Here is a 27155-nt window from a genome sequence, read left to right as displayed (position 1 = left end):
GCTTTAACTAGGGCTTCGACATCGGCCAAAAACGACATCAAATTATGAGCAAACCTCATGCGACATCAGAAAAAGTTTCTCAGAGATCAAGCTCCGTACGAGACAAAATAAATGAGAAATTTCTCCAAATGGGATTGGAAGCACGGGGTATTTTCTCCGAAGAATATTTTGCTGAAGCAAGTCAAGCGTATACGTTTCGAAAATACAAAATTTGAACCCGGGAGATAGAATCTATGTTTATAAGTTTTTTAAGCAATATAGCTTAGACTTTCAAATATTATTATATTAACTTAAGATTAAGAGAGAAAATAATATCACTTATTTATAGTAGGCATAGTTGCTAATAGTTATAATATGTTACCAAAACATAATATGATTGTGCATCATACAATTAATATAATAGTACCTGGATGACCGAGCTTTGCTCGGTATAGCAAACACTCATTGACTTCGTGTTACTTAATAACGCCATCTGCTGGTCGTTAAAACAATTAGTTGCTCGTAAAATAGTATTATTATCCGCCAATAGATGTCAGGAAGAGTCATATTTTTCAGTTTATCGATTATCGATAAAACACGAATAAAAAGACATTTTCTGAAAATGATTCCTAGCTAGATCGATCTATCGCCCCGGATATTAATTCCTCGTAAATCGCAACAAATGCGTAGAATATAAAATGACACCAGTTTATTAACAGTAATAAATAACTCTACTGCTCTTTCATTCTCGCAAACTTCTACACTTATAAATATTTACAGTATAAAGAAAAAAACAATTTCTTTGTGTTACGACCAAGTTACATAGCTATCGAGTTAAATTTGGTAATCTCCGAACTAAGTGGATCACTCCAGCGGCCTTGGGCAATAACGGAGATGGATTAGCTAATCGTTGATGGCTCCCGTCAGCCATCGCAAGTTGCAAAAGTTGCTTCCTTACAACTTATTTAATCAATTCTTGTTCGAGTATCTTGTTTACATTCAAAATTCAACTAAATTATCTAACCAGTGTTTCAAATAAATTATATAATGGACTAGATATCGCCCGCAACTCCGTTGCGCCATTCGTTTATCGCGCGGAAACCGTACATTTTTCCGGGATAAAAACTATCCGATGTTCTTTCCCGGGACTCATAGTATCTCCATACCAAATTTAATCAAAATCGGTTCGGCGGCTTAAGCGTGAAGAGGTAACAGACGACCGGAAAAGGACATAAGTTACTCTTAATCAAAAAAAAAAAAACGGTTACCGCGTGATATTACAATTTGGCGCAATAGAGTCGTCTAGGTCTAGTTATTTACAATATTTGGTTAGTTTACAATATTTGGTCAGTTGTCAAGGGACGAAGGCAAAACTGTTGTTTAACTGTTTATAATAACTATAACGTCTGTATGACATGATATAATTTTATAGTTTAAAGGTTAGTTAATTTTTTTTAATTATTATTAGTACTTAAACAAAATTAATAACAACATTTAAAAATGTTATCTGTCTTATTTAAATCATTGTAATTTCAAGGCGTAAATCAAATGCGGTGTGAATTTTGCGCGAGAAAATGTTGAAAAATGCGAAGCGCTATAACAAAATGTTCGACCGTAAGCTATTTTCAATCTCCTGCGATCGGGCCGTGATAAACGTCGCCTTGCATCAGATTATAATGTATTCTGGCTAAGAATTATTCTCTGTTTATTTTTAATAATTATTAAAATCTTAAGTATCTCTATCAGTATTTTTCCCAAGCTTGTCTGTTGATGAACTTAAAAACGTCTGCCATTTTAACGCCTCCATCGTTATCGCACAACAGATTTTCAATTATTATGCGGCAGCCGGCTGCCGCTTGGGGATCGGCCGGATGTGGCCGCTTGGGGCTTCATGAAACTCTTATTTTAATGTTAAGACAAAAGCCAACTTAAGTAATTTTAAAATTATTGTAGCGGAAAAGCCGCAAGAAAAAGCAGTCTATCTCAAAATTTAGCTCCTTTTGTATTTAAAATTTTAAATGCCGCAACGCTATCAACTTGGGGCTCGTTTACATTACACCAGCTGAAACAAAAAGGATGTAACACGCTTTTCTTTGGAAACTTAAGACACAAAGATTTAATAATGGGATAAAGTTTTGTTGCTTTTAAAATATTTTTTCCAAGTAAAATAGGCTTTGTTTTTAAGTAAATGATGCTTTCAAATGAAACTTTACGTGCTGTTATAATAATTTGAATATTTACAGGCTTTTTTTGGCATTGAGCTTAATAGCCATAATAAAACTATTCTAATATGTTCTCTATGTGAATGATTTGTGGATTTTCTTTAACTATTACAAATGTAAAAAAACTGATGAAACTGATTTTTATTTTCCAAAGCCAAATTTACCATAATAGTTAAGTTCTATATCTTATTTGTATACGGAAACTTTAAATTCTTGTTAGTGTTACGTGGGACTTGATTTGATATAAAAATCTACTCAAACAAAGTAACTACTTTGCTAAATCTATGCAAAACTATTCGTTTTGTGTACCGTACCCATTGTTAGGTACTACATCAAGCCAAACCACGAGTAGACAAGAACTCAGTCGGGCGTTAGCTCACAATAATGCGTTTTTAATGACGGGTTCTAACGGCGAAAGCATCATCCCTCACACACACGCATCTCGTACACACACACAAACACATACACTAGTATGTGTTTGTGTGTGTGGGCACACTATAGGCACAGACTTCTATATACACATACGCACATATTACTTATTTTTATATTCAATATTCCAACGCAAAACCCTCGATAATCTCTACCGTGATACGAAATTAAAGAGCCTTGGACAGTAAAAATCTTATTAGTGAATGACTAAAAATAGAACGTTTACTGGAATAGAAATAGCTCTGTGTAAAAACTCTGCTTTGGGACGGAACTTCAAATAGTAATAATTAGGAAAAAGTGTATTAAAGGGCTATTTTTCTCAATCAAATGAATACGATCGAACTGATGCATGGCAACCTGACCTATATCTGCCTGCGTCATTCCAACCGGATTCGATTGGCCTATGCACTATCCGTATGGAGACCAGAGACTTGAGAAAACAATAACAAGTCATATTATTATCTTGCAGATCACTGGAAAAGCATTAATAATAATAGCTCCCACACCGGTTTCGATGACGGTGGCCGGTTTCATTGAAACCAGGCCAGCTACGCAGGAGTAATTTATAGTGCCCAAGTGTGTGCGCAGTACACAAGAGCTATTCCTTTACTCTCATAACCCAGTGGGACGGACGACTGACACGACTGGCGAGAGATCAGGCGCAGGACCGACTTTTTACATGCCCATCCGACGCATGGATCATCTTACTTGTCAGACAATCAGGTGATCAGCCTGCATTGTCCTAACCAAACTTGGAAATAACATGTTTCCAACGCGGGAATCGAACCCACGACCTCCGAGTTAAGAGCCGCGCTCTATACCACTAGACCACGAATGGAAAAACATTACCCTACTTTCAACGTACTCAGGTAAAAGCCTCTAAATACAAAACAATTTTAAACGTTACATTCAAACATCAAAAACTAAATGAAACTTTTTATAAACAAAAACAAGTTGAGCAGATTGTTACACCTCTGAATTATGAAAGTAGCTAAAAAATGTACAAGTTTGAGCCGCAGCCGCCGGTTCACATCCGGTTTTACGCCTTTTTCGTTTACGTTTTGTGCTATCTAAACTTTTAATTCGAATTAAAATTTAATTTTGTTTCTTGTTTGGTACAACTTTTTATACAGCGGTACAGTACAAAAACGTTTAATTTCATATTTTTATTATTTTTGTACAAAGCTGTAAAAAATATTTTTTTTTGTTATAAATCTGTTAGCACATAATTTTTACACGACACTTTATATAAAACCATCTTAACTAAATATTATGTAGGTCTGTCTGTCTACAATCCCTTGCTTGTGCTGAGCCGATTTTGATGCGAAGTTTGCTACGGATTATAATTAGGTGTGTGTTACAGGATTTTATTGAATAAATCTAACTTTATCCAAAAAGTTTGAATTCCGGAAAAATAAAATAAACGTGTTTCAGCATAACATTATGGTAAATATATTTTGAAAATTGTCGCCAAGTTAGTACGGAGTTCACTAACTTGTGACTCCCCGCTTCTTATTTAAATACACGAGTAGATAAAGTAGGTAACTAACAGTAAGAATGGATTGTATTCATGTTTTAAAAACATGAATACAATCCATATTTCCATACTAACATTATAAATGCGAAATTGTGTCTGTCTGTCTGTTACCTTTTCACGCCCTAACCTCTGAACCGATTTTGCTGAAATTTGGCATGGAGATACTTTGAGCCCCGGGAAAGGACATAGAATTTTATCCCGAAAAATGTACGGTTCCCGCGTGAAACTAATTTTGGCACAACGGAGTTGCGGGCGTGATGACGCCCGCAACTCCGTTGTAACTAGATGTAGTTACTTATAATTTGATAGAGAATGATGCTATACATAGAATCCATATTTTCTTATTTTAAATCATTTTTTCGGTCCTCAAGCCTCAATATAATATGCAAAAAGACGACAGTTTTCAAAATTTGAGTTACCCATTTCATTTACTCATGTCTTCATTTATGTGTCAACGCACATTATCCGCAAAATTTTCAGCGGAAGGATTAATCGTATAATTATTATTGCGAATTAATAAGTGAACTAAAAACTTTGTATCCCTTTTGACAAAAAATGGGTAAACGTAGTGAATTATATTTTGCACAGTTATAGTTTATATGGTGAAGGAGTGCATCGAGCTAATATTATTTTGAAATTATTTTGACGACCTCTGTGGCTCAGTGGTGAGCGCGTTGGTAGCTCAAGCCGGGGGTCGCGTCTACATACGAATGATACTCTTTTATTTATTGTTGAAGTCTGTTGACAACAAAATGACAAATTGAAAATGGATTATAGTTTTTTTTATTGAATTAGAGATACTATTAGACAATGCCAGTCTGAGATCAGCTGAGTCCCAGAGACAAAAGTTGAAAAAAAAATGATAAAGTTAATATTTTTTTACAAAATATAGGTTACATCCTAATGTCGTTGAAACTAAGGTCGAATTTCGATCATTGGGCGATCTCAAGTAAGATTAAAACTGTGGAATCGTGGAAATTATTAAGGTATCTTTTTAAGGTTTGCTAAATTCCTGTGGGTTTGAGAGTTTTCTATTTTATTGCAGGTTATACAATACTTTTCTGATATTTATAAATAAAAAATATATACTTTTTCAATGAACAAGGTTATAAGGTATTTTTAAACACAGAAGATCGCATTTGGAATATCAACTCTTCATATACATTTATTAATACAGTACAACAAACTCACAGATATACGAGTAAAACGGTTGTAATACAAAAAAGCGTACATCCATATATATTAACCCTATGTGTGACTTTTCATATGGCGCCAAAGAAATAATGAAATAAAGGCCGTGAACTCCGTTTACAACAAAACGCGTGTGAATCAAATCTAATTTACATTTCATTGCTCGTCCCTATTTATGAAGCTTGTAAATTAAATTAATGCTGTCATGATGTTGTAATAAAATTTCTGCATAAAGATGGCGTCATTTCTGTAAACGGTGTTCCACATTGACTTGTGTTTCTGTAGTTTAAAGAAGGACGGGCATTTCGTACCCACTAATGTAGCACTTTGAGACATATACCAAATGAAAGAGCTTGAAAAGTTGAACATTTTATTGTATTTGAAAACTCTCTAAACCATGGGAGAAAAAAGGTAATGAGGGTTAGAAGGTAAGAAATCACAAAAAACACTCTGTATAATGGCATCAATTTATAGTGTTGCTGGTAAGGAATCATTTATGGAAAATAATCGTATATGTCAAACTCGAGGAAAGTGTTGTTTTTTAGTTTATTATTTCATATTTTAATAAAACCTTAAAAATCTAACCTTTCCTGGATTTATGTATGTACAGCTTTTTAAGCCCTTTCATTTGATATAATATGTCTGGATGTGCTACAGCTTGGGTACGGGTTCAATACAAAAATGCCCCTTGTTCTTTTCCTCTTTGAATGTAAATAGGAAGAGGTACTTTCAGTAACTTTATTTATTGTCACATTATAAAGTCACCTCATAAAATCTCATTATAAAGCAAATATTATTATTAGTTAGGATATTCCATGAGATCTAATACTGCAAGCGCCTTAAGTCATGAAGTCAATGCAGTATGAATTAAAAATAATTACTTGCCTAAATATTTTGTATGATAAGATAACTCACCCTCCGTTTATTTCTACATATAAATACCCTTATAGACTTAATAAGTACGACATTAAATTATAAGATACATGGAAATAGGCCTTATTAGCTGTTGACATAACATAATTAAAAGTGACAAGGAATTTCGGAATACTCAGAATACTTTAGATAATTGGGGGTTTTCGGTATACATTTTACGCACGAACTTAGGAATGGGAAAATTGGACCAATTATGATATACAAAATATTCTTATTTATATGACATAGTTTGAGTTATGAAATTATTTAATACAAGAACATGTTAGTACTGGCTATTTAGCCGAAACTTTTTCGTTTCCGCTTCGTTATAGAATCGCCGATTAAAATGTATGGAATTGACATAAGACGAGTCGAACGTCAACGTCATATTAACGAACGCTTATGTCAATTCCATACATTTTGATCGGCGATTCTATAACGAAGCGATAACGAAAAGATTTTGGCTCACCCCATCAGGTTCCTTAGCACAATTTTTTTATTGCTATCGAGCTAATTTTTCGTGAGTAGCCTCATTTTGATAAGACGTTAGAACAATTTCCTCTGCGAAAAATCTCGAAAGTGGTAGCTAACAGAGATATAAAGGATTTAATATTTCGATTTGATGGTCCTAAAAAGAGGATTGTTCTATTTCAGGACAATGTTACTCTTAAATTATATAAATATTAACCTATCAATATACAAAAAATGTACTGATTAGGGTTCCGTTTTAGAGTTCCGTGGTCAATGAGGACTTGTTGATTTGTTCTAGGGAACCTGTATTTAATTTTTTGTTTTATTAAAGTTTGTAAGTATGTTTGTATCTAGACCTCTAGACCCTTGATAGAAATACTTTACGTCCCGGGAAAGAATATAAGCATTTTTAATAAGGCCTACAAAACATTCCCATCGGTATCTTGTGTGTCACCAGGATCGACAGCGGTATCCAACCACGAAAAGCCTTTTGTTAATGATAACTAGCTGGTTGACCGAGCTTTGCTCGGTATTCAATAAAACACGAATAAAATGACATTTTCCTATATATATATATATATATATATATATATATATGTATATACAAGAATTGCTCGTTTAAAGATTATGATCACCCAGGGCACATGCTTCAAATGTCTTAAGACCTGCGTTGAAACAATTAAAAAAATTAAAGATAAATACAACGAAAAGGTGTACTGTGTGTGACAACATATATAAGATGGTTTTTGTTCAGGCAAAATTCCCGTACTATATAAAAATTATATTAAAATAACTTTTTTATATTACGGGATAAATCTAGATGAAGTGTGCAAGTTTGTTGCACCAAAATCTTGCAGGAACTGTACATTTTTCTGGGATAAAAAGTATTATATGTCCTTTCGTATGTCCACTCATGAATATCAAATTTTAGCAATATCGGTTCAGCGGTTTGGGCGTAAAGAGGTAACAGACAGACACAATTTCAAATTTATAATATTTGTATGGATAGAGCAAACGACACATTTTGCTTAAAAATCCTATATTACTCTCTACAATCAAGAAACAATGGTTGCAACGAGTACAATTAATGCAGCCATGTAAAATATATCAAGGTGTAATTTACTGGCTACTAATATCTAAAGAGGTAGCCTGAGAAGCGCAACACGAATAGATATTGTATAGAGGTAAAAAGTGATAAGTTAGTATTTTATGCATATTAAAAGAGATAATTTTACATTACATTTTACATTACATTTTACATTTTATATATGTGGTAAATGATGTGGATATCACAATTACTTATATGTATAGAGTAAGACTGTGTGTAAACGTATATTATATTGTGATATTGTTTTTTTACCCTAATTACCTAAAAAAAAAAAAAAATAATAATAATATTTTTATTATAACAGTTTTGTAACAAACTTAATCTGTGAAATAAAAGTGCTGGACAGAAAAATATTTGTCGTACTATTAATAACATAGAATCTCATGTATGGGTGAATCTCCTCACAGCGCAAAAGGTTTATCGAGCGTGACAATAGTTTTTTGCCTAAACGTAAAATTGTACACTCAAAATATTACTAGCTAAAAGCCGAACTTTGTGTTCGCGTCGTTTTTCTGCGTGTTAATAATCTTTAAGGCAGTTTTTTTATATTTTAATAGCAACCAAACCTTGACTGACCGATAATAACACAATCTACAGATAAATAAAAATTAAAATGTTAAAGCACAAATTGATACGCGTGATAGTTTTTCCGTAAAGTGTACCACAAAAGTGCTCAGGTTGTGGGATATACTAGGGCTCGCTTCGCTCACCCTGATTTTCTGTAATTGATTTCTTCTACCTATTTTACAGTGTGTTTTTTTAGGGTTCCGAACCCAAAGGATAAAAACGGGACCCTAATTCATAATTCATTTATTTACTCAGAATATGGTACAAAAAGGTGTTACAATTTTTCTGTTTGGACTTTGGACTTAGCATATTCTAACAAACAAATAAATATATTATGAATAATAAAAATATATTTTAGCATATTATTTTAACATAGACTGGACAAAGTATAATACAATTCTTTCTTTTTTATTATTTCAGTAAGTTCCATTACAACATTTAAAATCAATTTCAAAGTAACAGCTTATATGATTAATTAATTAAAATAATAGTTTTATAATATTACTAAGACTTCGATGTCTGTCCGTCTGTCTGTCTCCAGGCTGTATCTCAAGAATAGCTATAGCGGTATAGCTAGACCTTTGAAATTTTCACAGATTATGTATATCTGTTGCCGCTATGACAACAAACACTAAAAACAAAATTAATTTAATATTTAAGGGGGTGGCAAAATAAATTTAATATTTATAAAAAAATCACGTTTGGATACAATAAACGTGATTTTTTTGCTATTTTTTGCTCGATATAAATAACGGCAACACATAGGCACTTGAAATATTCATGAAATACTCAGTTAAATTTTTACTTTAATAATATTTATAATAAAATTCAAATAAAAAATAATAATTAAGGGGGGTTCCCATACAAAATACACAATTTTCAGTCTACATTTGCTCTATTGTGGTACGGAACCCTTCGTGCTCCAGTCCAACTCGCACTTGGTAGATTTTTTATTAGCAAAAGGAGACAAAATATATTTCTAGTATTTTAAAGTAATTTAATCTGAAACTAGACAAACACGTGAAGTGACCCCTCTGTTCGTCGTTGTTTGTTTGCCGGAAGTTTATTAGATGCATTCAGTGAAACGAGATTGAGTTTCTCTGAGATCCGGATCCGGACCCGACTTTAATGTTAATAAAGCCAACTTAGACTTAATCTCCTCCAAGATTTCGGAACATTTAGTCGAGTACAGTACTTCGCTGGAGTACTTAGTGACTTAGTGGCATCATCAGTATCATCTATAGCCATATAAATGAGAATTTCTGTCTGTCCATTACCTCTTCACGCATAAAGCACTGAACTGACTTTAAAGAAATTAATTCTTATTTAATAAAAATTATTTATGAAATAAGAATTAATATCATAATATAAATATTATTTTTTCATTAATATCAATAAAAAAAAATTGCATATTTTTTATTGTCTTCCTATTAATAGCTTTTATTTGCCTTCGCCGGCTTTAGAAAATTCTCTAAACTCCATACAAAATTATTTCCGAAAGTACATTTAACTCGACTGAAACGGAAACCCATAAACACAAACATACAACGAAGGTGAAATACTCCAAGTTCCGTCGTAAAATGATGTAAAATAATTGGCATGCACCGAGCATTCCTAAGGTCTTTTAGTTACACGCGGTCTGTCGAGCGGTGTAGCCGCCTACGCCGTAGCTCGTAGCACCGCTACGCCGTAGCTCGTAGCGCTCTCGTAGCACGCTCTGGTCGAAATAGTGATTTAATTATGTTTCCGTACTAATTAAATTATGGTTGAAAGTGTACGTGAGCTGAAATTTCTGTTTACGACATGTTAAAGGTGAGTTCTATTTTTGAGGTGTAATGTTTAGTTTAGATATTTTTACTTCTAGAATTTTATAACATTGTAAAAAGTTTAAATGTCACAAAATCCTAAAATAATAAAATATGTTATTTATATTTAATTGTTAAACGTTATAAAAATAATGAAATGTTGTGAATATTTAAACAATGTGTTATTTATATTTCATTATTTTTTTATTTTAAATTAATTCTTTTAATAATATTCTCCGTGTGCTAGAGTATTATAAAACTTTTGATATTTTTTGATTTACTTTAAATACTTTGATTGTTTATTTAATTTTAAAAATCTGCATAAAGTTATCAGTATCTAAGCGCTCTGCCAAAACTGATTGTGATGACAATTATTAATATAATTTATGGACGCTATTATTAATAGTAGCAGTAATATTATCAATTTAGATACTGGAATTCAACCTACCGCCAAACTATTGTAATACAATAAAACTATTATCACATTTATCAATGACTAGATGTCCCGGTGAACTTCGTATCACTTTAAAACCTACCCTGGACTTCAAGGATTATTTTAAGACTAAAATTAGCATAATCGGTGCAGCCGTTATCGAGTTATAGCGTAACCAACACAATTGGAAATCCATTTTTATATATAAAGACTAGAACTTTTGATGACATTCGTTAAAATATATTAGAGAATAAATATTTAGATGCTAATTATAGTGTTCTCGAACGGGAGTTCAAAAAAAACGATTTAATTTAAAACATTTATTTAAAAAAAATTACAATTAAGTACATTAAACTTAATCACTTTTTGAAACATAACTATTCTGTATAAAAAGACTATATCCTAAATTACAACTACCGACCCCGATCGATGTAAGATCTAAAGTGAGCTAACTAACTACCAAAATCAGGTCCCACGGAGTTGGGACCACCACGATGATGCGGCGGCAGCATTTCCAGTATTCCGTCGTCTTTCGCAATTTTATTAAGAAACTGCTTGAGTGGTCTTATCTGTATAGTCTGAGAGGCGGCACCACTTTATGTATGCTTCAAGTTTATTATAGTCCAAGAGATGTTTTGACTGCAGCTGACTGATGATGATGATGTCCTTATACTGGTGTTCGGCAAATCTGTGCTAAGTCCGGTTTTCATAGAGGGTGCATATGTACATGCTATACGCCTAATATTGTAACTAAACGTTTGATTTTTTTAAAAACATCGTTTATTAAACGTAATTCAATTAAATATTCAGAACATTTTCAACATTTTTACCAAAATCATATATTTTTTTAAAAAGTTAAAAAAATAATTATTCACAATGTCAGTCGATTATGTAAATTTCTCATAAATAGCTTTAATGTTACTTAAGAAAATTTATACCAAGGAATATCAAACTTTTTTCATAATTAATTTATGAAAAAATGTAAACAGGAAGGAACGTGACTTAACTGGACCTTATCAGTGCCAGCCGTAAAAACTAAATAGCAGGAGTAGGAATTGACTATTAGTAGTAATAGAGAAGAATTATTTCTTCCTCTCTCATGTCGAGCCAGTGGTCTGCACTCGCTTCGTCTTACATTTTTATCAAGCTAATCGTGATGATAATTTCACATTTTTTACTCATTTTAAACTAGTGACGCCGGCAATTCCGTTGTGACAAATTCATTTTTCGCATGGGAACCGTATATTTTTCCCAGATAAAAAGTATCCTATGTCCTTTCCTGGGACTCAAAGTATCACCATTATCATACTAAATTACGGCGAAATCGGTTCAGCAGTTTGGGCGTAAAGAGGTAACAGACAGACACACTTTCGCATTTGTAATATTAGTATGGATCTACAACGCTAAAGAAGTTTCGCCTTCAACAAAACACTTCGAAAAGCCATATCTCCTGACTGCCAAATTTCCTCATCGAGCTGTCCAGCTGAGATGAAACATTGCTGGAGTCTGGTTTCTGTGAAATCGATCAATAAATTTCAATTTTTGCAGCTCACTGGCGATAAAATTTCCATTTTGCAGTATCAGTTTGATGATTGATTGGATTAATGATTTTATTAATGAGTTGGACCGCAATTGTAGAGTTTTGAATGTGAAATTATTGTAGTGTGATATGCCATCGCATCGCAGAGATTATCTATATGCGCAATTATAATTATAAACTAAAGCACAATAACACTGTAGGTACGTATATATAACTGCTGTTATTTCTATGAAAATTACCCCTCTTTAACATAACTTTCACAGTGACTTTTCAAATTAAAATTTAATCCATACATAAATGCGAAAGTATTTCTGTCTGTCTGTCTGTCACCTCTTCACGCCGAAACCGCTGAACCGATTTTGCTGAAATTTGATATGGAGGTACTTTGGGTCCTGAAAAGGGGAAAGAGAAGAGAAAATCCTGAAAAAATTAAGGTTCCTGCGCTATAACTTAATATTGTCGCAACGGAGTTTCGAACGTCATCAAATGATACATTTACCTTTAAAATTTTAAATTATCACCATAATATTAAAACTGTCATAAAAATCGAACTTTTTTCCCGCTCCGTTCGGGAGAATTCTTAACTAAAATTTAAATAATAAACGCTAGGGAGGAAATGACATAAATTTGGAGTGAAAATGAAGTGTTTTAGTGAATTTATCCGCTACGGTTGTGACGTAAATATTATATGAACAGGATTTACGACACTAGTCGCGCTTCGTGGCTTCGCTCGCTATAAATTTCCCGGAACTGTCAAACCCGGGATATTCTGCGTCCAACTGTATTGCCACAGGATTTGGTTGGTTAATTGAAAAATTTTAACTGATATATTTTTCACACAAAATCCATTTAGTTCTAAATACTTTAATTCGGAAGGAATATGCCGAGCATGAGCCAATTTGCGGCTGCTAATTGGAATTATATTATGATATATTATGAAAATTTGCACCATGTATTTAGTTGCAAATAAACTTTATTATTATTATTAATAACGAGCTGTTGCCCGCGGCTTCGCTCGCGTTAAGAAGTATTATTATATACAAACTTTCATCCCCTATTTGAACCCCTTGGGGTTGTAATTTATCAAAATCCTTTCTTAGCGGATGCCTACGTCATAACATCTACCTGCATGCCAAATTTCAGCCCGATCCGTCCAGTGGTTTGGGCTGTGCGTTGATAGATCACTATGTCAATCAATCAGTCACCTTTGAGTTTTATATATAAAGATAATATAGGTAGTGATCATGACTGATAAATACTGAGGATAATAGAAATCTGCCATAGGTTTTATATTACACGTCATAGAGTATATATATTTTTTCAGGATTTTCAGAAGCTAAGTTCAAATTCACTTACACGTTTGACAAGTAGGAATAGGTAATATAAAATAATGTAGTTATTAATTTAGTATGCAAAACAAAAAAAATCTAAAATTTCACAACGAAAAAGTGTCTCCAATATACTCTTTATGACACACCAACTATTTACAACTAAAGTTGTCCACTGCCTAACACTGAGGTATCACTATATTTCTCTCTATATTTTTATTGGTTACGATAGCGAATAAACTTTTTTATGGCACTCTTATTACCCCACTATGAGCAAGTTATGAACACAATTATAACCGAAAGCCATGGTAGAATGTAGGCAATAAAATATGAACTAGTAGCTATAAAATTTGACTACATGTTGCTACTAATAAATAAAATTATATAAGTACATTAATATTTTTATCGCTCATATTTTGAGTATGTCACTGCATAGTATATATATTATCAAATACAAAGTTGCATCTGGCTGTATATTTTGCTACTATATATTTTTAAGAAAAAACTATGCAACGAATTCGGATGACGGCATTTTTACTAATAGATTGATTCAACTGAAATTCTATTACCTTGTAATACGACTCTAGTTTTACAAATTACTAGACGATGCCCGCAACTCCGTTGCACTAAAATTCATTTATCGCGCGAGAACCGTACATTTTTTTGGGATAAAAAGTATCCTATGTCCTTTTCCGGGAGTCAAAGTATCTCCATGCCACATTTCAGCAAAATCGGTTCAGCGGTTTGAGCGTGAAGAGGTAACAGACAAACAGACAGACAGACACACTTTCGCATTTATAATATTTTTAGTAAGTATGGATGGATAATATATATCTCATAATATATATATTTTAGCTCTTTAAAAAACAAATATTTAATTGTTATATTTCTAGTAGTAAAAACAACATAGAAAGCAAGACAAAAACATTTATTCCCAGCAATAAAACAAAACGAATAATTGTACAAACAAGATTCGACAAAGAAAATGCTTCTTAAAATGCCACTTGTGTGTTCTCTGCCTTTGTAAACATTTTTATTAGATCAGTGATATTGCCTTGGCGACTAGTACAAATGAAATAATATAATAAATTTATCAGAGTTATATTTCTAAGAAAAATATATTTTTAAATAAAGTTAGTATTGTTCAACATATCATGGGTACATTATTTTTTAATTTACATAAATTCGATAAAATTTACAGCACCAAGTTTTTTCTGCATGTATAACTAATCCATTATCAGGCAACATATTTTAGTTTTAATGTATCTCCATTATAGCACACATTTTTTATTTCATCTAACATTGATTCACATGAAACGTATCTTTCACAAAACAAAGCTAAAGTAGCAATAAAATATCAATTTACGTAACGCAATTCGAAATACATAAATAACATTTCATATTGCGGCTGGTACACCACTTTCGCTTCGTACATTTTTATTCGATTACTATTCGTATATCTTTGCTTACTTTGTATAAGTTCACGCACGACTTCGTTTTTTGTTTTAATTTACTTCATATTACATTATAATGAAAATTTCGCCAGTCTTGTCAACATAATAACTATTAAAATTATATAATGTCTTTTGACTTTTGAGTCGGAGGCCAAACCCTTAATAACTGCTCTATAAAATATACACCTATTTTATTTTTTATTATTATGGTATGTAATCTTTTTACCAATATCCTTTTTTGTTTTACTATAAATAGTAATGCATCTTGCAACATTTTTGATACTCAAATGTAAAATCTGTTTCTATTATATCAATCAAGACGACTTTCTGTGCCTTCTTATTGCCTCGATCAGGAATTAAACTATAATAATACTAGGTATTTAACATAGTACTATGTTTACCTATTTATTAGTATTTGATGATTGCTAATGTTAAAATTTAAAATTGTAGCCTACATCCAATCAAAATAGCATAGGTAATACAAACTAAAAAAAAGCTAATCGTAGTTTAAAGGTGCCGGTTGGCAGCGGGCGACATGAAGCAACCGCAGATGACGTGTCGCAGCGACACTACTGGTTTGTATGCATTTCTATGAAATACCCTCCGCAGCTAGCGACACTTATTCATAGTAATACATAGAAACCAGTAGTGTCGCGACGACATGTCTTCTGCTGCAACTTCATGTATTCGGCTTCCAACTTTTACCTCTAATCAGGCGCATGGTTTACAAAACATTATTTCCCGTATAAAATACTGATTGGTGAATTTCGGTATATTTTTTCGCCATTTGCAGCCAAATTCCAAACTGGCTTTAAAAGGATTAAGTGCTTTCGAGCGCTGATTATTCAAACTCAGCACGAATGGATGCCAAGAATTCCACCTAATGGCATATGGGGCTCGTTACAATAATTAAAATTATTGTTACGACCTCCACTGAATTCTTTGTTTACTTTTGCAGAATTTAATTGAGGAAAAACGAATGATGTCGCTTTTTCGAGACAAGAAAGTAAATAAATTGGGATAGAACATTTTGGCTTATTACATGATAATTGGCCTTTTTCGTGTTGGTAAGTAATTTAGATATTTATGTCAGGTTTCTCAAAGTTGATGCTCTTTGCTAAACTCTTTGAAACTACTATGCTTAAAACGATAGATACTCGTAAAAAGATGTTGTCTAAACATTTTTTTGTTCTTTATCATGTAAAACAAGTTTTTCCTGTAAATTATCGGATCTTCTTTATTCATGATTATAATGAATATTAATTAATAAACTTCTGGTCATATATTTCTTATTTTAATTTAAATAGAATCTAAATGAATACAACTTAAACTAAAAATACGTACATGATAAGAATATAAGAGAAATGTGGCGACCAACTTGTTCCGAGAGGGGGGCAATAAAATGTAAATTCCCTCAAAGTGTTAAAAGGATCGGCAGAAGTTTCTCCGGGAACTTATCACTTTGCTCACAATCGGAATATTTTAAAGGTATTCTAACCTTATACATGTAAATGTTTGCTGGAGTTTATCTGAGAAACTAGCTTTTGTACAAAATCATGGAAACCATGCATTTTTCAATCCAAAAATATACTGCATTCTTTCTCGTAGTCTTTTGTATATTATATATCTGTGAAAAGTTTTAGCCAAATCGACGCAAAAACTAAGTTAATTTGATTCAGAAATACTGACAGATATTTAACGCCAGTATAAAACATCGTTAAAGCGGCACAATGTACGTCACAGCCGGAAAGCGGATATAAAAGTGACAGGCATAATATGAACCTTTGTGTTATTAAAAGCAATACTAATTTATTTCGTTACTGCAGTTGACTACAAAGAAATCAAGAGTAAAACCGTGGCCACATCGCTCCGGTTCGTTGTGTTGTCGTATCGTATGGTACATATTCTGCGTTGCTTCGACGCTGTAGCGACGCGATAAATGACAGTACGATTGTGCTGATATATACCAACTGTTGCGCTGTCGCAAGTAAATCAACCAATCAAAACGAATCACTTGCTCTCCGCTTGTCACATTTCCAGCAGTCCGTTTTATTACAACTATATTATACCAAATTTTGCCCGCAACTACACTACATGTTTATCGCACGAGAACCGCGCGGAACGTCTAGTATAAGATAAAAGAAAATAAAAAAACTTTTATTTTATACTAGACGTTCCGCGCGGTTTCGCATCACAGAAAAATTAGTCCACAAAAAATAACCTATGATTTCTCACGTGATCTACTTCTTATCTGTGCCAAATAACAAAAAAATTGCCCCAGTAGTGCGTGAGATAAGCCCTTTCAAATAATTTCCCCCGTTTTTTGTGTTTTTTGTGTTTGGAAAATGTGGAAAAAACTCTATTTCTTCGCTCCTATTAGTTTTAGTGTGATAAAATATAGCCTGTATAAGGATATAGGCTATATTTTATCACGCTAAAATTAATAGGAGCGAAGGAAAGTTATATAGCCCATTTATCGGGGAAATGGGCTATCTAACACTGAAAGAATTATTTAAATCGGACCAGTAATTCCTGAGATTAGCCCTTTCAAATAATTTTCCCCTGTTTTGCCACATTTTCCTCTATTTCTTCGCTTCTATTCGTCCTAGCGTGATAAAATGTAGCCTATTTCTCAATAAATGGGCTATCTAACACTGAATTGTTCAAATCGGACCAGAAATTCCTGAGATTAGCGCGTTCAAACTAACAGACAAACAAACTCTTCCGCTTTATAATATTAAGTATAGATATCCTTCTCCCGGGTCCAAAATATCTCAGTATCAAAATTGATACACCAGTTGTGAGCGAGAAGAGGCATGACTCATCAGACAATCAAATAGTCAGCCAGATAGGCAGACAGACTGCGGCAACACAACACAATCTTTGTAGCTTCGCTCTAAAGCGCGAATGGACGATGTAACTAAAAATGTACAATAGCATATTCCTTTGTAACTCAAAATGCTCGCTTTTGCTCGGTATCGTGTATTTTGGTTGGAAATGCTGGGTTTGGAAGTCATTTGTAACGTTTTACGAATTGGTTGTAATCACGGTTTTGTTCCGTTGGTATTATGAAGGTTGCATCTATACATATTATAAAAAACCGGGGCGGGTCGCTAGTTGTGTAATAATTTAGATTTTTTTGTATTAAAGTGGTAACTTAAGTGACTTGACAAAAATAGCCTTATAGCTTAATACTAACTAGATGACGCCCGCAACTCCGTTGCGCCAAAATTTGTTTACTGTGCGGGAACCGTACATTTTTTCGGAATAAAAAGTATCCTATGTCCTTTCCCGGGACTCAAAGTATCTTCGTACCAAATTTCAGCGAAATCGGTTCAGCGGTTTTGGCGTGAAGCGGTGAACAGACAGACACACTTTCGCATTTATAATATTAGTATGGATTATACTTTTGAGCATTGTAAGTGATTTTCAAAAGAGAGAGAGTTTTACGACAGAAAAGTGAGACGGGATAATTATCAAGGCTTGGGTTAGTCTCGTTTGACGCATGCTAGTGCGTAGACGTATTGGCAGTGCAGTGTAAATAATTTTGCTCGGTGCATACGTACGTCGCGCTGTACCTACTCGCGCCGGCCGGCCTCGGCCGATCAATGTTCGTTCAGGCAATTGTGCGCTTTAAATGCAATGGAAGAAGATACAAATCTGGATGACTTAGATCAAGTAGAAAGAATTAATACGCAAAACGAAGTCGAAATAACTCTTGATGAACTTACACAACTGAATTCGGAGAACGCTATGGCTGAAAAGAATGCAGAAAAAATACAAAAAAGAAGAAGAGACGAAATTGACGATGATGAAAACATGTGGACGCAGGTACAAAGTCGAAAACAGAGACAACGAGAGTTAAAACATACTGTTGAACTAATAATCACATGTAAGGAAATGTTTCCTAAACAATTTGCACTCGCTAAACTATTTAAGAATCAAAATATATCCCATATTATCAGAGTTAAGTATATTAACCCATTCAAGATTTGTGTGGAATTTGATAATGACGAGAGCCCTGATAATTTAATTAACTCCGATTATTTTGTACAGCTGGGTTGGAGATTTCAACGTCCTTTTGAAGTCGGTATATCGTATGGGATAATAAAGGATATCGAATTAGATCTTTCTGAAGAGGAATTATTATCGTCTATTTCATGTTCATCTGAAGTTATAAATGTTAGACGTTTACAACGCAAGAATAAAGACGACGAAGGATGGTCAAACTGTGAGAAAATACGAGTAGCTTTTAAAGGGCCTTCGTTGCCAAATTTCCTTTATATTTTTGAAATGAGAGTAAAAGTGGAGCCATACATTTTTCCGGCCACCCAATGCTTTAAGTGCTGGAGATTCGGCCACACTCGTAAAATGTGTCCATCAACAAATTTTTATTGCCCAAGATGTTGCGGTAAGCACGAACGATGTGAAACTACATCTTTAAAATGTATTAATTGTCAGGGCAATCACACTGCTTTCGATAAAAATTGTCCTATTTACTCTAAAGAACGAAAACTGCGTGAAATTATGGGCGAGTTTAATTGTTCCTATAGAAAAGCATTAGATCTTTATATTCCACCTTTCTCGCAGCCCAGAACTAATGAAGAAAATCATGAGCTCCCAGAAGTTCAAAAAAATACTTCAAGGCCCTCTTACGCCAACGTTGTAAAACGAGATCGTAGCGATTTTCCTATTTCTAATCAAGTTTCGGAGGAACCCAGTGCCAGTACGTCACGACAAATTTCTAGTCAAGTTTCAGAGGAACCCAGGGCCAGTACGTCACAACAAAAATCCTTGAAAAAGAAAAGTAAAGAAAAGAAGAGGCAATCTACATCACAAGAAGACATTGTTATAACGGAGTTAAACGATACAGAATTTCAACTTAATTTGCCGGATCAAGAAAGATGTAACACACAAAGTACAAGTGATAGTTCCGAGGAAGACAGTAGTGAAGAAAAAATAGATGACGATATGAGAGGTTTATCGTTTAGGTGTTTGTTGACCAAACTTAAAAGAATAATTTTTATGAAACGCGAATCTTTTAAAACTAAAATGTTTAATTCGATTAAAATATTTTTAAAATGGTTAATAACTAAAATATTTGAAAACCCACCGGACTTGTCTTTCTTATTTAAAATATTTGATGGATAAAATACTTAAAATTAATATTTTACATTGGAATGCCCAGAGCCTAAAACCTAAATTAGTTGATTTTGAACAAATATTGCATTTAGATAAAATTCACATTGCGGCCGTTTGTGAAACTTGGCTTAAACCAAATATTAATATTTCTATTAAGAACTATAATGTTCATAGAAAAGACAGACAGGACGGTTGGGGAGGTGTTGCTATATTTTCACATAAGTCGTTAAAATGTCGATTGTGGCAAGTGCAAAATAACTGTTCTGGCATTGAATTAATAGCTATTAAAATTTTGAATTGTAATTATATTCGTGACGTGATTTGTGTGTATTGTCCACCGAATATCCAGACTACTCAAAATGATTGGGATAGTGTGTTTTCGCAAGTGTCCTCGCGAGCCGTGATTCTTGGAGACTTCAATGGTCATCATTCTAATTGGTCAACTAAAACGGATTCTCGAGGTATGCAGATTTTTGATGCTCTAATTGATAATAATTTAATAACTTTAAATAATGGTACTCCTACACGATTGAAACTGGTGGACGGGGTTTTACAACGGTCGTCACCTGATTTGTCCTTGGTGTCTTCAGATATTTTTCATAAATTTTATTGGTCTGTTACAAATGAAAATCTAGGGAGTGACCACCTTATGATAAAACTATCTCATCCGGACAATTTTTGTAGCTTTTTCATTAAAAAACGCAATTTTCGACAGGCCAATTGGTCTTCTTACGCGACTTGTGTAGAAAATCTTATTTTTCAAAATAATTATTTATTCGAAAATATCGATAACTTACAACTTTACTATGACCGTTTTGTTGGCATTTTGAATACGGCCGCTAATAGTAACATTCCTTTCTTTAAATTACCTACGTGTCCCACTAACAATTTCAAACCAAAACCATATTGGAATATAAATTTATCAAAAGCAGTAGCGGAGCGCAGGCGAGCCTTATCCCTTTTTAGGCAAAATCCAACTCCTCATAATTTGAATATTTTGCAGGATAAAATTAAAACTGCTCAAAAATTAATACGAAAAGCGAAAACTGAATCGTGGTAGAAATTTTGTTCCTCTATTGATGAATCTACTAATGTTAATAATATGTGGAGTCGTATGAGATGGCTAAAAGGTTTCAGAAGTCATAAATTTACTATTGCAAAGGATGTAGCACAAAATCTTCTGAACGAATTATGTCCCGATTACTGTTCTACACCACGCCCTCAGTTTCAGTCTCAAAATTCATTGCTAGAAAGTCAAATATCTAAATATGAGCTTCTGAAATGTATAAAATCTAAAGATACCGCCCCAGGTTGTGACGACATTTCGTTTTCTATGATCAAAAATCTTCCAGATAATGGGCTTGACATTCTTTTGAAATTATATAATGAAATTTTAACGACCGGTTTTGTTCCTTATCAGTGGCGCCAGGTGCGCATCACACCTATACCTAAACCCGGACGAGACCCTTCGTCAATAACATCAATTAGACCGATATCCTTAATATCATGTTTATGCAAAATATTTCATTCGGTTATTAACAAAAGGATTGAATGGTTTTTCGAACACAATAACATATTTATGGAAGAGACCAAGGGTTTTAGAAAGGGAAGGTCTACCTTAGATAACTTAGCTTGTGTGACGTCAGCCATACAATTAGGTTTCTCAAAAAATCTATTTACAGTGGGAGTTTTTATTGATTTAGAAAATGCATATAACAATATTGATTTTATTAGCATTTTAAAATATATGGATGAGCTTAATTTGGGAGCAAAAATTTGTATATACTTCTGGAATTTTCTTATTGAAAGATTTTTAAGTATTGAGGGCCCGGATTTTCTGATAATAAGGAGCACGGCTCGTGGTCTAGCTCAAGGGGACCCCGCGTCCCCTCTCCTATTTAATATTGGGACAATTCGAATTTGTAAAGCTCTTATATATATTTGCTTCTCACAGTACGCAGATGACCTTACTTTGTACTGCAGTTCAAATAATTTAAATGATGCCAGAATAAAATTGCAGTTGGCACTTGACACGTTAAGTAAGTTGTGTTTTGATTTAAATTTAGATATTTCAGCGTCTAAAAGCAAAATTTGTATTTTTTCCAAACGACCACAAAATCGTTTCATGAATTTTCATTTATATGTAAACAATCGGCCGCTCGATGTAGTTGATTGTGTAAAATATTTGGGTATGTGGCTGGACAGATCGCTTAGGTGGGGAAAACATATTAATGAAATTGTAATCAAAGTCCAAAAATTCCTTAACATCTTCAAAGTTTTAGCGGGGCCAGGATGGGGAGTACACCCTAAACATTTGCGTAAGTTATATATTTCTTTTATTCGGAGTCGCATTGACTATGGTAGTTTTTTATATGATAATAGTCCTCAATCGTTTTTAAATAAATTAGACAAAATTCAAAATCAGGCAATGCGTACTATTGGCGGCTTTATTAGGACCACTCCCATCCACGTGATGGAAAGCGAATTATGCCTTTTTCCTTTGTATCTTCGAAGACAATATTTAGCTGGTAAATTTTGGTTAAAAAATAATTCAATTGTTAACAAAATTCTTGATAAGAATATTTCTGAACTCACTGATTCAATTCGTGGCCGTTATTGGAACAATAAAAGAAAACCTCTTTTAACTTTCACTTACGACTATTTTAAAAATAAAAATATTGATCGCCAAAAAATATTAGGGATGTTTTCCCTGGATACATGGGTTAGTAATATGAATTTATCTAATAATATAAACGTTAATATATACAATCTTCCCAAAAGCAAGCAATGTTATCACCCTTCGTATTTAAAATATATATGTTGTGACTTTATTGATACAAAATATAGTCAATTTAGAAAAATTTTTACAGATGGGTCTAAAAATGATATCTGTAATGGCGCTGCATTTTATGACCTACATACTAAAACATGTGCGAAGTTCAAGATTCAATCCAGAATTTCTATTATGGAGTTAGAACTTATAGCTATTGCTAAGGCATTGTCTTACGCATATTCTTTGGATATAAATAATATAGTAATAATTACCGATTCTAAAAGTGCTTTGCTTCATTTGGCTCGTTGCACCTCGACCTTTCGAGGTACAACGATAGCCTACTCAATTCTGGATTTAATCTTGAAATTCGCGCATCTAAACAAAACTGTAATCTTACAATGGGTACCTTCCCATATAGGTATTGAAGGAAACGAAAAAGTTGATAAATATGCAAAGGAAGCATCTTCAGATGGATTACTTGTAGATTACCTACCGTCTTTTAGTTATCATACCTTCTCATATAAATTGTATTGTGATAACTTGTTTAAGGAATACTTTTGTGAAAGGTCAAAGGAAAAAGGTATATGGTATCGCACTGTCCAGCCGCATCCCCCAAAACCCCCTTGGATTAATGAATCTAAATTGAGTAGAATAGATGTTGTAAATATTATGAGACTTCGTTCCGGACACATTCCATGCAATAATTTCTCCTTTCTTATGAAAAAATCTACTTCACCAAACTGTGAAACATGTAACGTCGTTGAAGATATATATCATATTTTGATGGAATGTGTCCGGAACAGGCATATTAGAGAAATAATGTATAAAACTTTAAATCAAGTAGGTGGCTGTAATAGTATCCTGGCCTTTCCGCTCTCTGGGGAGATCAGGTTGCTGTTGCAGCTTATCAATAGGTAACCATACAGGAAAGCTTTTATGCCTATTATTTATATTTATTAGTTAAGATTGCATAATATATTGAGTGATTACCTACCAGGGCGACTTAATCGCTTAGCGATAAAGCCCTTTAATATAGAATTAAAAAAAAAAAAAAAAAAAAGGCTTGGGTTGTATTGTATACGAAATAAACTGAAACCATCCAATAAATTTAAATTTTGCCTACGACATTAAATAATATTTTGTTGACAAGCAAATACGGAAAATCAATTTCAAATTCATATTGGTGTCGTTAGGGATGGGCCGGTACAAAAATATTTATATCGAAATACGTTAACAGCCAATCACGCGCTTGTGTGTTCAAAGTTAATTGAAACCAAATATTCGTATTGAATAAAACTTACTTAAACTGTAAAAAGCGTGCCCATTGTGTGCGGCACTTTCCAATTTGTTTTTATATTTTGCTCAATTTTATTTTGGGCTGAAATACGAAAAGCTATAAATATCGTAGGCAGTAAACTTAAATGCTGTTCTCGTTATAGCTGAACTATAACGACCTAAACTAGTTATTTTGCAGGCGTTTTATAGTACTGTGCATATTTTAGTTGGACTATATTCGATCATGGACATTCGGGTTCGTGTTTTTTTTCTGTAATTTAAACACTTTTGATTTTAAATTGAAAACCTTAACCATTAAGGTATGATTTTTTTGCAGGGTAAGTAGCACGTAGATACCCACTTGCTACTTACCCTGCAAAAAAACCAAGACGGGTTTTAAGTGCAACGTTTTAACAAAGATTTTTGAAACTATCAAACTGTAACGTCCTAAACTTACGACAACATTTATGACTTATCAATACAGTGAGTATTGATAAGTCATAAATCCCTTAAACGGCAATTAAAAAGCAATAAGATACATAAAGTAATTACACCACGCTGAAAGCCTAATTACATTTTTCCCATGCATCAAAGGTCTGTAATAAAATTAATAGGCACTTTTGGGTCTCACGCAATACATTCACCACTGGTGCGTGTTTAGTTCGTCATAATGGGCGCCAACGACGTGAATTCTATCGATATAATTAACCGACACGCAACACTATTCGATGGAAGTTTTTTCAGCTAATGATTATACGATAAATAATTAAGGTTATTGTAACCAGAGTGCCTAGCTGACGTTTTCTTTATTGCTTCTTTGTAGAATCGCCGATCAAATTACGGAATTGACATTACACGAGTCGAACGTCAACTTCATAATATTATCGAACGCTTAATTTTTTTTAATATGTCAATTCCTTTCTTCAAGCGATAAAGAAAATGTCTTGGCTAAAGGGCCTACTTTGATATTAAAGAAGTTGGAAAGGTAAGTAAGTAGTCTGATGGTAGTGATGTAAAATATACCGTGTATTTCAACTTTTGGGCTGGGTAATAAGTTATCTTATTTCAACAGTTACAACACACACAACTATTTTTTGACCAAAGTTAGTTTTTAACCATATAACAATAAAACAGAAATTCTAATAACTTAAATAAGTAACGAGAAATTTGTGTTTTTGGCGTTACGATATTATGCGTATTGCGTAGTCTTAATATACAATAAAAAAAAGCTCATAAATGTTTATGAGTTTTTTTCTTGTATGCCAGGCTTTATACCAAGCGGATACATAAGACATATTACAGCTAAAATCTAAGATGCTTCTCATAAGCCATGAGAAATAACCGGGATTAGTAGCACGTGCAAAGGGCTTTGTTTGTACCTGGCCCTTTCACTCCCAACAAAAATATTTTACAACTTAAACACAATCGAAAAAGGTTAGTTCATTTCAACGTGAAACAAAGAGGAACAATAAAAAAGTTGCGGACCCCCGTTCGACAAACATATTGTTTATGAAATACTTGCGGGGATGTGCTCACGTTAGGGGGAAGGAGTAAGAGGGAGGTAAAATTACGGTGACCCTGCGTTAATTGGGCGCGAAGTAAATATTTAAAAAGGCCAGCGAAAATGTAAAGCACATTTTAACAACGGGAATTCGCCGGGCAAAAAATAAAACGTTCTAAAATTTCCCAACCGAATTTAGGTAAACTTTTCAAGTATTTAAGCGATCACTTTTGTTATTTGTAATGCTTCCATGTTTACAGGGCTTCATGACAAACAAAGTAAAAATTGCATTACATTATAACAAACTAGCAGTCCCGGCAAAAGTTGTTGTGCCATATAAAGTATTTCATCCATATTATTTTACTAGATGTCCCGCGCGGCTTCGCTCGCGTAAATTAGGAATTTTACGAAAACCGTACATTTTCCTGGAAAATAGGCTTAAGTAACTTCACGTGGTCTTGTGGTGTGCCAAGTAATATAAAAAATGCTCCAGCAGTCCGTGGGATAAACCCTTTCTAATAATTTTACCGAGTTTTTCCACATTTTCCTCTGTTTATTCGGTCCTATCAGTCATGGGACGATGCACGGTATAATATGATATAATGGTAGTGATGATCATAAACTTATCTTTGTCCATAGACCACAACATAATTTCAGTATATTTCTTATATAACTTAAAGTAACACTCCACCGAAACTGAAAGCAGCATAGAAGGAATAATGACGAAGCCCTAACAGGTTATTTTTTTATATTAAAATTTGGGCAAACGAGTAAACGGGTCACCTGATGGTAAGCCGCCCATGGACACTGGCAAAATTAGAAGAACTAAAGCTAAAGCAGGTGCGTTACCGGCCATTAAATATAATATCGCATCTGAGTTATTCCACCATTTACTGTGTCACCACATCATATTTTGAACAAGTTTGAACACAAATCGAGCTGCACTGTAACCTTTTTATAAACAAGTTTGTTATTCAAGTCAAACAGACGTGGCGAAAATATTTTAAGCACACGAAACTCGCACGGTGTAGCACGAGTTCCCAACAAAGTTCGTAGCCGGTGCCGCGTGCAAACCAACTTTATATATTATCTAAGTCCACTCATGTAAATATAATACGATAAAAACTTTACTAAAACTTGTAGTTGGAATTCGTTATTAGATACAGGTAAAGGATTTGAAGCGACTATCCATCCATGCTCATATTATAAATGCGAAAGTGCGTCGGTCTGTCAGTCTGTTACCTCTTCACGCCCTAACTGCTGCACCGATTGGTATTAGGTATACTTTGAGTCCCGGGAAAGGACATAGGGTGCTTTTTATCCCTAAAAATGAACGATTCCTCCGTGATAAACGAATTTTAGCACAACAGAGTTGCAGTCATTTAGTATTATGGGGGCGTCTAACCGTGGCGTTTTTATAATTCATTTTTATACTTGCAAATAAGCCCCGAATTGTTTCATTTTCTAAAATGAGATACTACATTGTAT

General features: G+C 33.6%; 1 protein-coding gene and 1 long non-coding RNA gene across 2 annotated transcripts in view; one reads left to right on the top strand and one right to left on the bottom strand.

Annotated features, from left to right (window-relative positions):
* The first annotated feature begins 10078 nt into the window (after positions 1 to 10078).
* LOC121740578 (suppressor of lurcher protein 1-like) overlaps positions 10079 to 27155 on the top strand; it is a 362163-nt gene continuing 345086 nt past the window's right edge. The window contains exon 1 of the mRNA XM_042133313.1: positions 10079 to 10228. The gene's annotated coding sequence lies outside the window, so the exon portion shown is untranslated. The remainder of the gene's footprint in view (positions 10229 to 27155) is intronic.
* On the bottom strand, positions 11040 to 16808 carry LOC121740589. Its single transcript, XR_006037652.1, has 3 exons — positions 16798 to 16808; positions 12688 to 12693; positions 11040 to 11320 (listed from the first exon to the last, which is right to left on the bottom strand). It is a non-coding gene; the product is annotated as an uncharacterized LOC121740589 (long non-coding RNA).

Source organism: Aricia agestis, chromosome 3, assembly GCF_905147365.1.
Source record: "Aricia agestis chromosome 3, ilAriAges1.1, whole genome shotgun sequence".
NCBI classification, from domain to species: Eukaryota; Metazoa; Arthropoda; class Insecta; order Lepidoptera; family Lycaenidae; genus Aricia; species Aricia agestis.
This window is presented reverse-complemented; position numbering and strand designations above follow the sequence as displayed.